This window comes from Capsicum annuum, chromosome 10, assembly GCF_002878395.1.
Source record: "Capsicum annuum cultivar UCD-10X-F1 chromosome 10, UCD10Xv1.1, whole genome shotgun sequence".
Classification (NCBI taxonomy): domain Eukaryota; kingdom Viridiplantae; phylum Streptophyta; class Magnoliopsida; order Solanales; family Solanaceae; genus Capsicum; species Capsicum annuum.
This window is the reverse complement of record NC_061120.1, coordinates 28,297,811-28,312,484: the sequence shown is the minus strand read 5'-3', so window position 1 is coordinate 28,312,484 and position 14,674 is coordinate 28,297,811. Positions and strand designations below refer to the sequence as shown.

Here is a 14,674-nt window from a genome sequence, read left to right as displayed (position 1 = left end):
CAACATTAGGTCATTTATCGTGACAGATGAATGATCAGTTGGAAAAATTATATTGGACATATCCTGTTGGAAGAGTTGATATGATTTTATCCAACAGGAGCTTTATCTGTTGCATTATATCATTAATATAATGGCTCTTCTGTTGTATCAGATGGTTAATCAATTGCATCAAATTTTTTATCCGATGCTTAATCTGTTGCAATATGTGGTTAATCTATTGTATCAGATAGTTAAACTGTTGCATTATATGATAAATGTGTTGCATCAAATGATTAATCTGTTACATCATAATTGTAATCTAATAGTTCCTCTAATGCATCAGATGGTTTATCTGTTGCATCATCTGACAAATCTATTGCATCAAATGGTTAATATGTTACACCAGATGGATAATCTATTGGATAAAACAAAAAACAGTAGCACGATTTTATTCAACAGAAAAATAGCAATATCACCATTTTTACCGAGAACAAGAACAGAACAAATCAACCCAAATTGTTTTTTTTGTTTTTATAAACACAAACAACAAAAATTAAACTTCAAAAAAAGGCAACAAACAACAAAAAATCATAATTCACTTCGAAAAGAGAAGAGAAGAAATACCAGAAATTAAGATTTTGTCCAGACCACATTTCAAATTAAAGCAACAAATATTGAAATTGGTAACCAATACTATAAGAGAAGTTGTCTCAAGTTCCTCATATTCTTCAAAACTAAAAAGGCCATAAATTTTTACCTGTGAAAGAAGAAAAGGAATGATGATGAGTTCGAAGCTGTTGTGGCCGGAGAGCAAAGCTGTCACGTCGATTGAAGGTTGAAGTCGAAAAGAAACTCAAAGCCCAACTATTTATCATCAGATATTGAAGTCGCCAAGGATTGAAAGGAGAAATTTGCTGAACTGTTGGTTGGGAGAGAGTTGAGAGAAGGTGTCAAGAGAGAGAGGAGAGAGACTGGTTAATTTGGATTGAAGAAGGGTGTGGGTTGGGTTGATTTGTATTTTTGAAAATATTAGAAAGTTTTGAAAACATTAATCAAGTCCATAATTAACTTAATCAAGTTTTCTAATGATGTTTGACCCTTTAAGTTGGTCAAGTCACCAATCCTTCATTCAAGACTTAAAAGACATTTTTCCTTCAATTTTCTCATGTTACTAGTATATCACACTTTAAATAAAATAAGTTTAATTTATAAAAAAATGTACTCCCTCCGGCTCATTTTACCTGTTTCAAATTTTTTAATTTGATTTCTCATTTTACTTGTCATTTTCCACAAATCAAGAAGAGACAAAAAAAAAATTGCGTTTTATCCTTTGCATTAATTACTTTTTATTTAAATTAAAATGTAAACATCATTTAATAGGGGTACTATGATAAACTAGTCATGCTATTAAATATTTTTCTTAATCAATGTGTCAAGTTAAATTGGGATAAGTAAAATGAGACTGAGAAAGTATTTGATAATGAATAGTATTTAATAACAAGGATAAAAGGAACGCAAAATAATAAATTATTCATTGATTTTTCAAACTGAAAAAGCATTGTTAGACATCTACTTTTAGTATGTTGAACAAGTAAAAATGAATTATGGATGGGTGAAGTATTTAATACTCTTTCTAATCTATATTAAGTGAAGTTTTGAGACTTTTCGTTGTTTAAAATAAGTTAATTATTCAAAGCTCAAGATAATTATTAAATTTTTTCTTTTATTTTTGTTCAAAGTTTAAGGGTAATAGTTGAAAATAATGTTTGAATTATGTTCTAAAATATTTTTCTTTAAAAAGTGTGCATTATCCCCAAAATTCACTTATATGGTCTACCGGGAGTATTTTCTAAGAGACTTACAGAAAAGAATCACGAAAAATCTAAAAGTATGAAGACTCTTAAAAAAGTGATTTGAACTTTTTGTCTTTCATTAAAAGATTCTTCTTTAGATAAAACTGTCTTTTCACTATTTCTTTAATTTATTATTTAATTATTTTTATTGTATTAATGGACTCCTAAAATATATAAGATTCCTAAAATATATGGAAGGAGAATCAATTAATATTTTTTTGTACTATCAATTAGAAAAATACTCCTAAAATAGGATAGAAAAATACTCCTAAAATAGGACTCTATTAAGGAATATTTCTATAAATATTGAGATGCACGTTAAACTAGAGAAGAAACTGATTTATTTACTGGCAAAATATGGCTGATGCTCATATAACTTGATTCGGTTGCATGTGTAGATTGGTGGATGCTTAATTTTCTAACCCTCAATTTCTTCACTATTTTTGTCAACGTAATAGAATTCAATGTGTGTATATTAATTTTATAATCCTCAACTTCTTCACTATTTTTGTCAACCTAATTGAATTGTGTGTGTATATATCTTCTTTGTTTCCATTCAAGCCATTCTTTAGTGTCAAAATTTTCGCTCATACAAGAATTATTTTCATCAAAACTGAAGTTTTGTGATCACTATTGTATTATTTTGTTGTAGTTTACAGGTCTTAGATGAATTTACATGTGGTAGATGAATGTCGGTCGACTTTGAGGAATTTTTTTTTAGGTAAAAGTTAGGTTTAATTCTATTTTTTAATATCCCTATTTTTGAGAATTTCTTTGGTGTAAAGGTAAAGTTTAGTTGTATTATTTTGATATCTCTATTGTTGTATTACTTTGTAATAGTTTACAGGTGGTAGATGATTATCGATCGGTTTTAAAAAAAAAAAAATTTAGTAAGTAGCTAAAATTTAGGACTTTAAAGTGAATTAAATTTTTTATCTTAAATAAATTTTTAAAAAGATCAATTAATTGATAGTTTACTTTGGCGTGCCTTTTTTTTAGGCGGTAGTAGTTGTTGTATTTAGTTAAGTTTGACAAAGGTATGATATAATTGAAAGCAGACTATATTTATTTAACTTTTCTTGATGGAAAATGCATTGTCTGTTTTTATGAATTTTATTTAATGAATAAAATATAGATAAAATTAATATTATTAACTTTTAATGTTTAATTTTTTAAATATAAAAGTTTTATAATAATATGTATGTGTGTGTATATATATATATATATATATTCTTTGTTTTCATTCAAGTCATTTTTTAGGGTCAAAATTTCGCTAAAACAAGAATTATTTTCATCAAAACTGAAGCTTTATGATCATTATTGTATTATTTTGTTGTAGTTCATAGGCCGTAGGAGAGTTTACACGTGGTAGATAAATGTTGGTCGGCTTTGAGGATTTTTTTTTTTTAGGTAAAGATTAGGTTTAATTGTATTGTTTTTGTATCCTTATTTTGAGATTTTTTTTAATGTAAAGGTAAAAGTTTAGTTGTATTATTTTGATATCTTTATTGTCGTATTATTTTGTAATAATATACAGGTGGTAGATGAGTTTCAATCGGCTTTGAGATATTTTTTTTGGTAAAGGTTAGGTTTAATTAAATAAATTCTTCGAAAAATGTTAAATTTAATTATTGTATTCATCTTTATTATTTAAAAAAATATGTTATTTAATGTAATGTTTGAACTCAATAAATTGAGGTATATACTCAATTTGAAACGCGGGATCAATTTGTTGTGTGATAAAAAGGGGAGTGAATGATTACGAAAGGAAATAATTTGACGTTAGCTTTGAGATAATTAGGAGAAACTAATAAATTTAGGGTCATTACGCATCCATTATATTCCCAAGGAAAATGAGAAAAAAATCACATTCACCATTTAAACTGACTATACTGTGAAATAGGATACTTAATTTAAGTAATTAGCATCATATACAATCGTAAAAAATAATTAAAAAATTCAGCATTTACACCAAATTCAATAAGTATGTGACACATTTCAATACAGAAAATATTTTTATTACTAAATCACAATTAATTAAAATATATTTTTATCTTAATTTATAACTTAAATCGTCTTGATAACTTAATATAAGTTGACATAAAATTCTGATACGAATAAGTTTTTACTTAATCATAGAACTAACTCCAATTACAATCAGCAATGTAAAACTCTTCGCGTTTTCTTTGGCAATTCTTGTCGTTTTCTTGATCAATCGATCACTTTAGGGGTGTGCAAAAATCAATTCAATCGATAAATTAAATTGATAAAAATGTTATTGATTATTGGTACTGAGTTATTGGGTTAACAATTTTGTAGTGATTTCATAAATTTTTTTATTGGGTTATTGGTTCGGTTTCTGATTTTAAGATTTTAATTATTGGTTAAATCGATAACCCAATAAGGTTATATTAAAATTATAGTATTATTATTCACTCTTGTATAATAGTGGTTTTAGATTCTATATACATACCTTATTGTCTTTTTTATTTTGTAATTATTGTTTTAGTTCTTTTAATTTGTGTAGATGTTATACATGAAGATAGTGCAGAATAAATAAAAATGAGAGAGAGTAAACAAAAATTAAGGGAGTATTTTCTTATTGATTAAATAAAAAATTGAATCGATAAAGGTGAAAAATCGATTAATCAGAAATTGATAAGGAATATATTATTCATTCGGTTATCGATTTAGCGTGTTTACAAATCAAAAATCAATAAATCGAACCTATAATGCACAAAGTTGAACCGAATCGATCGATGCACATCTCTAGATCAGTTACACCTTAATTTCATTATAATATAGTTAAGTATATTTTATTTAAGTTGTTTTTCTTTATCAACATGAATTATGGTAGAATAATTTGGAGTAGTTTCATCCTTAACTATAGGTCCTGTGTTCGAACTTTTCTATATTATAGAAAAGCTGGTTTTGACCAAAGGGCATTTTAGTCAATTAACTTCATTAAGTTGATTGCACTCCATTAATTTTAATTACGTGTCTTTCTGCTATTTTTATTAGACACGTTGCACCTCTATCATTGAGGTTTCGACCCGAGGACATTTTAGTCAATGAACTTCATTAATCTGATTGCACTCCATTAATTTTAATTACGTGTCTTTATGCTATTTTTATTAGACACGTTGCCCTTCTATTATTGAGATTTATCTACCAAAAAGTTTGTTTTATCTTTTCTACTATTTTTATTAGTGCACCTCTATCGTTACGATTTATCTACCAAAAAGTTTGTTCCTATCTTTCTCCTCTCTTGGTATATCAATAAGATGAGAACTCTTCTGCTATTCTGAGGTATGTTTCTGTAACAAAATCATACCATCTTTCATTTTGGCTACTATCTTTTGTATTCTGGGTGATATTTTTATATTGTGCTTTGGATTGCTCTTCTTGATCAAGAATTTCTAACGGAAGATGACCCAATCCATAAATTTGAAGTGAAAAAATTAAAAAATATATAAAAAATTACCCATTTGTTAGTTCAAAAAGTTGTGACTTTTATTTTCTAATTGCAGAGCAATAAATTCGACAAAAAAAGTTAGCACTAGCAGTTTTCCCCCTTTTTACAATAGTAAATGAACAGAATTTCTTAAATTTTTGAATAAATAAGAATAAGAGAAAATCATTAGTTATAGCTTTGGTGTTATACAGTCGTTGATGGGTTCATATTTCATAGAAGGAAGCTTGCTCTACAATACTAGAAGAAGAAGATCTGGCGGCGCGTGATTTATCTTGATGTTATTACTGAGACTGACGTATACAAGTGGACGTATACAAGTGTGAGCTAGAGGATTTGCCTGGTATGAATTTTTAGATTTTGTTAGGAGCTTTTGAAAAATGAGATTTTGATGAGTTTTTGGGGTTGTTGACTTAATTTGATCATTTGGGTGCTGATTCTTTATTTGCTGCAGGCAGTTGTGGGAGGAACAATTCAAGTCCCAACTCTATGGTAAAAGTTGTTGTTAATGTGCTAAAATACTCCTACTAAGCTATTAATAGTTAATCTTTGTTCTCTGTTTTCCTTCTTAGAATCTTTTTTATAATTTTATGGGATAATGAGCTGTTATTATAAAAGGTTAAAATCTGATAGCAAGAATAAGCATTGCATTCATGTGTAGAAGTGTAAACAACTGAATGTCGTTAGAGTCCAAGTGTCAATACAGTTTAGTAAGGAAAACTACATATTTTGTCTTCTAAGCTTTGAGCGTATCCCCTTATCCCTAATCTTGTTCAAGTAAAGCTAATCCTGATATTTTGTTTATAAAAACAGGACCCATAATTGAAATTTGATTTTCAAATCAAACACGGGTTCTTGCTATTTTATTGATATGGACAAACGAATAGCAGAAAGATCAATAAACAAAAATCAGCACTTAATTTTGAATATGCATGCTGAAATATAAAATGAAGTTACGTACAATAAATTCTTGATAGTCCAAGTCTTAGTGGTTCTTGCACATAGCAGAAACTTTAGTGTATCACGATGCCTTTCTCAACACAAGTACTTTATATATGGAAATTATAAAATGAAAAAAGGGAGAAGATATATTAATTTGTATTGTACTGACTACTATATTATTTATTGACTAATTTAGGCGAGGAATATTTTCGTGGAACAAATGATGGCATTGAGGAGTGCTCTTCTTGATGTAAGTATCATAAGTAACTCCGTTTTTTATTTAAGCAAAATATTCGGATTGAAGGATGTCTTGGAGCAATGGTGAAATTATCTTCGTGTTATCTATAAGTCACATGTAACTCTTTCGTGAATTCTACTAATGTGGGATGCTTTGTGCACCATGCCGTCTTTACTCATAATTTTTAGAATGTGACCCTTTTGCGAATTCTATTAACATGGGATGCTTCGTGTGCCAAGACGTCTTTATTCATAGTATCTTTGTATGTTTTTGACAGGAATTTTAAGCAAATACAAGACCAGTTCAGGGCTTACATAGAAGACCAGTGTATGTAGCTATGTAAGAAAGACCAAAAATTGATGAATTATTAATCTTCAAATTAAATAATGGCTTGTAAATTTATCATGAGAATCACTGTGATGTTGTACTGTGATGCCACAGCTTATTTTGAGGGCTTTTTTGTTCTTGAGTTGCAATATCCCATGGTTCAATTCTATACGTATGCTGAGAAGAACATGGGAGAGTTAAGAGGGTATTTACACCATTAGTGTTGGCATGTGATGTTGTGTCTACATGAGGGGTTGTAATAGAAAGTGGTTTTATTCTATATAAGATAGTGAATCTAGATAGCAATAGTTGTTAATCCATCTTTTTTGTCGCGATATCTACCAGAACTGTTGAATTCTTTGCTAATTTGACTAATTAATTTCTCTAAGTTAGTAATCGCCTATTTCAGTTAATTTAACGTCTATTCAAAAAATTTTAAATATAATGTATTGTATTCTTTCATACAACAAGTCCCAGTCATACATTTGCAGAGCTCAACATGAGGATGCATCAACTCTCTTTTTGTATCTATGTAAATAATATGTATAGTACTATTTTGCAAAATATGGCTCCTTAATGTTTACATATATATGTATATATATAAATGTGTGTATGTGTTCGCCTCTCCCCACTACTCAAACTTCTTAATCGAACATAAATTCTATTGTTGGGCCCGTGCTGACACGGGCCTCGCACCTCTAGTCTTGAAAAGAATAACATTTGTTAAGAGTGTCACCCTTCTAAAATGAATCATATAAAACGAATTTAAGTTTTATTGGACTAGAACATAAATATTGAACACCAAACTAAATGAAAAAAAAAGAATAGGGAGGTTATGAATTTATAGGTACATTAAGGGGTCGTTTGGTTTGAAAACAAGTTATACCAGGATTAGTTATGCGGGGATAAGTCGTGATGGGATAAGTTATACTGGGATTAGTTTTGCTGGGATTATTTTTTATTGAGTGTTTGGTTTGTTGTATTCAAAGTAATATGCATGGTATAATTTCTAGGAATAAATTAATTGTTTATCAAAATGCCTTCCATCTTATTTAACTTATATATTTCATTTCAAGTTGTAAATATGTATTCTTAAAAATAAAACTTTCATCTTATTTAGCTTATTTTTTGTGTGTGTGCATTTCCATAATTATATCGTGTGTATTTTAAAATAAAACTTTCATCTTATTTAGCTTTAATTCTTTTGTGTGTGCCTTCCCATGATTATGTCATGTGTATTTAAAAAAAATTTTACTACATCTTATTTAGTTTGAAATAAAAATTTTCAATTTAAGTTTATTAAAGTAAAAGATGATTTATTGTTTATGTCACTTCATTTAAATATATATCACTCATATAATATAGAATATTAAAATTCATTTTAATTGTTATATAAAATATCAATTTTTAAGTGATTAAAAAATATTTAATTTAAAATATGTAATTCAACAATGGAGTCGACATTTTTATTATTTTTAGAGAAATTAAAATATATAAATAAAAATAATAATTATTCAAATAAATTTAACGTATAATATATTCATAAATAAAATATTTCTTAAATGTGTATGAATCTCTATATTTCTTGTTAAATTACTTATTTTGTTTTAAATTCCATAAAATATTGATAATCTCATTTTTTGTTAAAAAAATCATCATAAAAAATTGTGAAAAAGAATGACTCTCATTTTTTATTATTTAGTATCATTAATATTTGGAGAGTCAAATTATATTTTTTAAAAAATTAAATTTTCAAATATTTTTAGCTAAATATAAAATTATTTTTTTATTTAATAATTAAGCATGTATTAAGTTAGAAAGCGAATGTCAACATACTTTAGTAACTTGTCCATAATTTTATAAAAATACCTTATATTTTATTAAAATAAATAAAGTAATACATGTACATATATATATATATATACATATATATGTGTGTGTGTATAAAATCTAAAAATATACATATATATATATATATATGTGTGTGTGTGTGTGTGTGTGTGTATAAAATCTAAAAATAATTTGGAGGGCAATTGTGTCTTATTCTAATTTTATTCCAAGGATAACTTAACATGGGATAATAATCCCACCATATCTATGGATAACTTATCCCGGGACTAATTATTAGTTCCGGGATAATTTATCCCAAATATTGACAACCAAACAAGTGAAATAAATTTTTATCCCAGAATTATTATTTTATCTCGAGATTATTTACATCCAAACCGTAAACCAAACGACACCTAAGTATCCATAAAGAGATTTATGTGTCGAGCCTAGAAGTAGTACGGCATCTTTGCGCTTGGGGCAATGACGTAGCTAGTGAGGTTCCAACCGAGGCACGTCTATTGCTGGTTGAAAACTATTTCCATACCCCTCATTGGCCTGGGTTCTGCCTAGGCCGTTGAGAATTTTGAAAGGGCTCCTCCTTAAGGTAGAGCCCTAAAAAAAAAGAAAAAGAAAAAAACTAGAAGTAGTACGGCATTGTTGTAAGTACAGTTGTTGCATTAAGATACAAAGGACGGCTTGTGGGCTACTCTTTTTTGAAAAAATCATAAACTTTGAAGTGATGAAGATATCACAACAACGATGTCCCCAAGTTGGTTTCTTTCTCAATCGAGCTGGACTTATCTAATGTGGTTTACATTTTTTTTGTGTAATTTGCTAACTATTCTATAAGAGCAAATTTATCCAGTGCAAATCCAAACGCTAGCTATTGTTGGTTTCTCTAGGAATTTCCAAAACAAAAAGAAGAAGAAGAAGATGATAATATCACGACATTCTTTTTGGTTTCATTTTCTATGATATCTATATTAGAATCTCGATTAATTTAATTTTGTCATTTATAAAATAAGTACTCTCTAGGCCCTAATAGGAAATAGGAGTTTTTTCATAACCATGACTCGAATCGTGACATCAGATTAGAGTTCAAAAAATCCTATCTATCCCACTACTTGCCTTATTAATTGGTATCACTTTAAAAATCTAATTCGGTGCTTCTAGTTGTTTGCCACCCTAAATTTGAATTGTTACTATCATTTATAATTTGATTCATAGATCAATTCCATATTTAAAGGGTTTCCACATGTCCCATCCTTTTACTAAATTAAGTAATATGTTTTGTCGTTTGTAATACTATTCATAACATGATTAATAGCGGAGAAGAAAATATTTCCAGGTGTTGTTCATATGGTTTCACTTTGTTAAATCAATCTCTTTCTTTCTATGGGAGAAATTCTACTGACGGAAGTATTAGGAATAACGTTTATAATCAACAAACAAGATACATTGTCAGGAGCAAAATAGAGTTGCAGATAAACTACTGCAACATTGTTGCACTTCGATACGGTTCAACTAATCCAAACTACGCTACATGTACTATGACTAGTTAATAATACGGTATGTTTCTTAGGGACCTAAAATAAATCTATATCTATATTTATAATCTATATCTATAATCTATAATATATTAAAAGTGTGAAGGCCGTAGAAAAGTGATTTGAACTTTTTGACCTTCATTAAAAAACTGTCTTTTAGATAAAATTATCTTTTCACGATTTTCTTTAATTTATTATTTAATTATTTTTATTATATTAACTAGACTCCTAAAATAAATAGGACTCCAAAAATATATAGAAAAAAAATTAATTAATATTTTTCTTTGATCAATTAAAAAAATACTCCTAAAATAGAATTCTATTAAGATGCACGTTAAACTATTTATGGTAAAATCTTTAAAAGGAATTAAATTAATGTGCAAAAATTTTTGGTTTGTAGTCCTACAACTTTATAGGGATAAATCTATCAAGGAAAGGAAAAAATAATTTAAAAATCAAAATTTTATATTTTTTAAAAAAATACGCATGCTAAAACAAGAGCCCCACCATTTTTTAAGGTAAAAATTTTAGGAAGCAAATATATTTTCTTTAAAAAAAATACGCATGGAAAGAAAAAAATTATTAGATTCAAGAAAAAATTGATAATTTTTAACACTTTTACATCAATTAGAATTTTACCTTATATAAAAAAAATATTTACAATTCTATTTAAATAGTATTTTTGATAAATTTTATAGAAACATACTTATGATTCTTCTACCTCTATGTTTTATTTTTATTTTTATTTTGATTTTGATTGATGATTAATTAGATTTTTCTTCTTGCATTCATTAGGATTTTCTAGCCTTCTATTGCATGAAAAAAAATTATTTACAACTTAATAAAATAAAAGACGTATGTTTCAAACTCATGTATTTAAAATAATGTGACATGTTCATCTAACTTGATTCGGTTGATGTCCAGATTGTGGATGCTTAACTTTTAACCCTCAATTTCTTTATTGTTTTTATCAATATAATAGAATTGAACGTGTGTGTATGTGTGTGTGTGTGTGTGTGTGTGTGTGTGTATATATATCTTATTTGTTTTCATTCAAGTCATTCTTAGGGTTAAAATTTTCGCTCAGACAAGAATTATTTTCATCAAAATCGAAGCAAAACAAACCCATTGAGAATCTCTTCCTATAAATAAGGGCAACTAATGAAAATATGCTTCATATTTTGTGTTGATTGTAATGTTTGGGTTGTTTTCTACATATGATCTGGTCGTTCAAGTTATCGTTACATTAGTTGATTACTTTGTTAACTTGAGAAATTGAAAGACTTTATGTTTCTCATCAACAATATTCTTCATCTAAATAGTGCTATCTACTATTTATTTCTTCTAAAATGTAAGCAGGTATCTTATCACATATTCTATATTGCTTAATTCTTTTGGTGGTATCATATCCTTTTATGTTTCACCAGCACACTTATCTCTTCTAGATTTTCTTTTATAGATGTATTCTTGTGCAAATTATGGAGTTCAATATGTGCGTGTTTGTGTGTGTATTTGTGTATTTTATTTGTTTTTCTCCTCACAAATAATTGATGTTTTTTATAAAAAAAATATATTATTAATTAAGGCAAAACACACGTACAAAACACATACACTTGGCTAGTTAATAAATAAACATGTTGCACCAAGTAATATCGTACTCAATTAAGGATAATATTTTTGAAGGTAAAAGATCAATTTGAGGCGCACCACATACGAAAGTTGTTAGGTGCAATCACTACAATATATATATATATATATATATATTATTTATACCTATGAAATCTAAGCTACGAATTTAAAAATCATAGCTATTACCTAGTTATAGCCAAAAAAATTAAATTTTGTGGCTATCTATAAATTCATAAAATTTCATAGCCATAAAAATCAAATTGATAAAGCCAAGAGCCTGTCTGGATGGGCTTATGACTTATAGCTTATAAGTCAAACATCACAAGTTAAGATTTCTAACTTATGGCTTTTGACTTATTTTTGTTATTTTGGCTTAAAAATAAATGCTTAAAAGTATTTTTTTTATTAAAAGTACGTTTTTATTTTACCCAAATATTACAAACTGTTTAAAACCTATTTTACCTTAAAAATACCTAAAATAAGTCAATCCAAATATGTTTTAAATCTTCATTTTTACTATAATTGCTAAAGATCATGACAATAATTATCTAAATAGCTATAATTTTATAGTTACAATAAAGTTTTGGCTAATTATAATTTTTTGCCACGCGATAAAAATATCTATAGCCCTTTTAGACACAATTAATGATTTAAAACAAACTATTGTAGCTAAATTTAATAATTTTTCTTCAAGTTATAAAAATTGTGGCAATAGTCAAACAAAATAGCCATAGATTTTTTGTTATAAAACTTTTATAGCTAATTATTCATTTTTGCCACGAATTAAAATTTACTATACTAATAATAATATTTTAACCACAATAAATTATTTGAAACAAAATTTGTGGCTAAATAAATATTTTTTCTTCAAGTGAGAAAATTTGCGGCAATAGATTACTTTTAATAGCTCTAACTATTTGTCATGACAAAATGACATAGCTACAAAATTGTTGTTGTTATAAAATTTCATAACTAGTAATTACTATTTTTAACCACGATTTAAAATTTGTTGTTATAATACTAATCTTTTATTCATATTAAATATATTTTTTCTTACACTCTAAGTAGTACCATATTAATAGTGTATATTAATGAAATTATAACAATTTTTTATAGTTATAGAAATGTATGCATTTTTATAATCATGATAAATTTTATTTTTAATTAAAGATTGGGTTTCAACCCCATTTTATTATCCAAGCAAAACAAAGGCAACACAATAAAAGATAATGTAGAAAATAAGTGTAGAACTTAAAAATGGAAAGCTGATTTATCATCATTGGCTAGAATGATCTAGAAGAATAGAAAAGGTCTTGACAGAGCCATCAACCATTGAAGGTCCGATCGATTTTTTTGAGAACAAATCTTCTTTCTTTCTTCTACTCCATTAGCTACACGAATTGGTGTAAAAAAGGTTAATCAACAAGCTCTAACACTATAGTGATCTTTTCTCTTGACTTTTGAAAATTGAATCTACTTACATTTACATCAAAAGTCTAACTGATCTAGTTCATGTGCCGTCAACAAGAATTTTCGCCCTTATGCATCTGATCAATGACCTAAGACATCTTTTATCAAATCTACACTTTCCCGCAGTTTCATCTATGACAAGATCACTCTCATTTTCTTTCTTCAACCCAATATTATTTCAACATTGAGCTTCTGGAGTTTTCTTTAATGATGAAAAAACAACTTTAATTTGAGTGGCTTTCTACGATCTATCACAGATAAATATGTGTATGTTTCTTCTTTTGTCTCTTTGATAGATTCTCTTTAATTTTGTATTTGTACTCAATTTTTATATTTGATTAAATCGAATACCTCCATTATGTGTTTAGATCATTGGAAGAAGCTCAAAAGTCATTCAAAGAGGAGCATTTTTTTCTTGGGCCTAACTTTTACATGTACCCTTTTATTTTACAAAGCTATCTTTCACGTTTTACCGTAAAAATTATTAATTTAATCTTATTATGCAGATACAGGTAGCACATTTTAAGAGCTAATATTTAAAGATATATTCAAAATTTAATGTCAATAGGTCGAGGGTGTGATTTTTTATATATTCAAGATGAAAAGAATAAATGACATATCCGAGTTTGTGGTGTATTTCTTAAAAATCTTTTGTTGTATAATATTTTTGAACAATTGAAATTGATGAAAGATGAAAATTTCAAGAAAATCAATTTCTAGAGTGAATTAATTAGTTACATCAATTGAAGGTTAAAAAAAAGTATCCAAATCATAAAAAAAATCAGATTAAAATCACTAGATACGATTACACGAATGGATCACCATTTTCTTATATTGAATACACTAGAGATTTTGAGAGAAATTGTGAAAATTCTAAGGTAGGATTAATAAGTTTCATGACAAAAATCTCTGTAATTTCTATTATGTGCTAACATGATCCAAAATCTAATGCGTGGGGTAAAAAAAAATTGGTGTTAGAATTTAAGAATATCTTGATCAGTACAACAACATATATCTAGTATAATCCTACGAATAGAGTTCAAAGAAAAAAATATACACAAAGAAAAAAATGATACAGACACATGAACATTATCTGTGTTTTGTTTGTGTGACTATATTATAAAAGTTTCTCATTAAATATCATAGAAAATAACAAGATTGAGAAAAGATTGAATTGAGCAGTATGAATATTTTTTCTTATATTATAATGTCAGTAATATTGTGATAATGACATTCAACTTCTTTAACAAAGTATATAATAAACTTAAGTTAAATTATTTCATTGTTAGGTCTATTCTAATTTTCTGTTACTGCAGAACAAAGGATGGACAAAAATAGTCATAAATAAGACCCATAAATAAAAAAAAAATAAAGTTAGATGGAGTTA

At 27.2% G+C, this 14,674-nt stretch overlaps 1 long non-coding RNA gene and 1 other non-coding gene across 2 annotated transcripts; both read left to right on the top strand.

Annotated features, from left to right (window-relative positions):
* Positions 1-5,053: 5,053 nt before the first annotated feature.
* LOC107844795 lies at positions 5,054-7,153 on the top strand. The gene is made up of 4 exons (XR_001666577.2): positions 5,054-5,141; positions 5,759-5,796; positions 6,443-6,496; positions 6,762-7,153. It is a non-coding gene; the product is annotated as an uncharacterized LOC107844795 (long non-coding RNA).
* Positions 7,154-9,103: 1,950 nt separating this feature from the next.
* Positions 9,104-9,253, top strand: LOC124888192. The gene has a single exon (XR_007046323.1). It is a non-coding gene; the product is annotated as a U4 spliceosomal RNA (small nuclear RNA).
* The last annotated feature ends 5,421 nt before the right edge of the window (positions 9,254-14,674 follow it).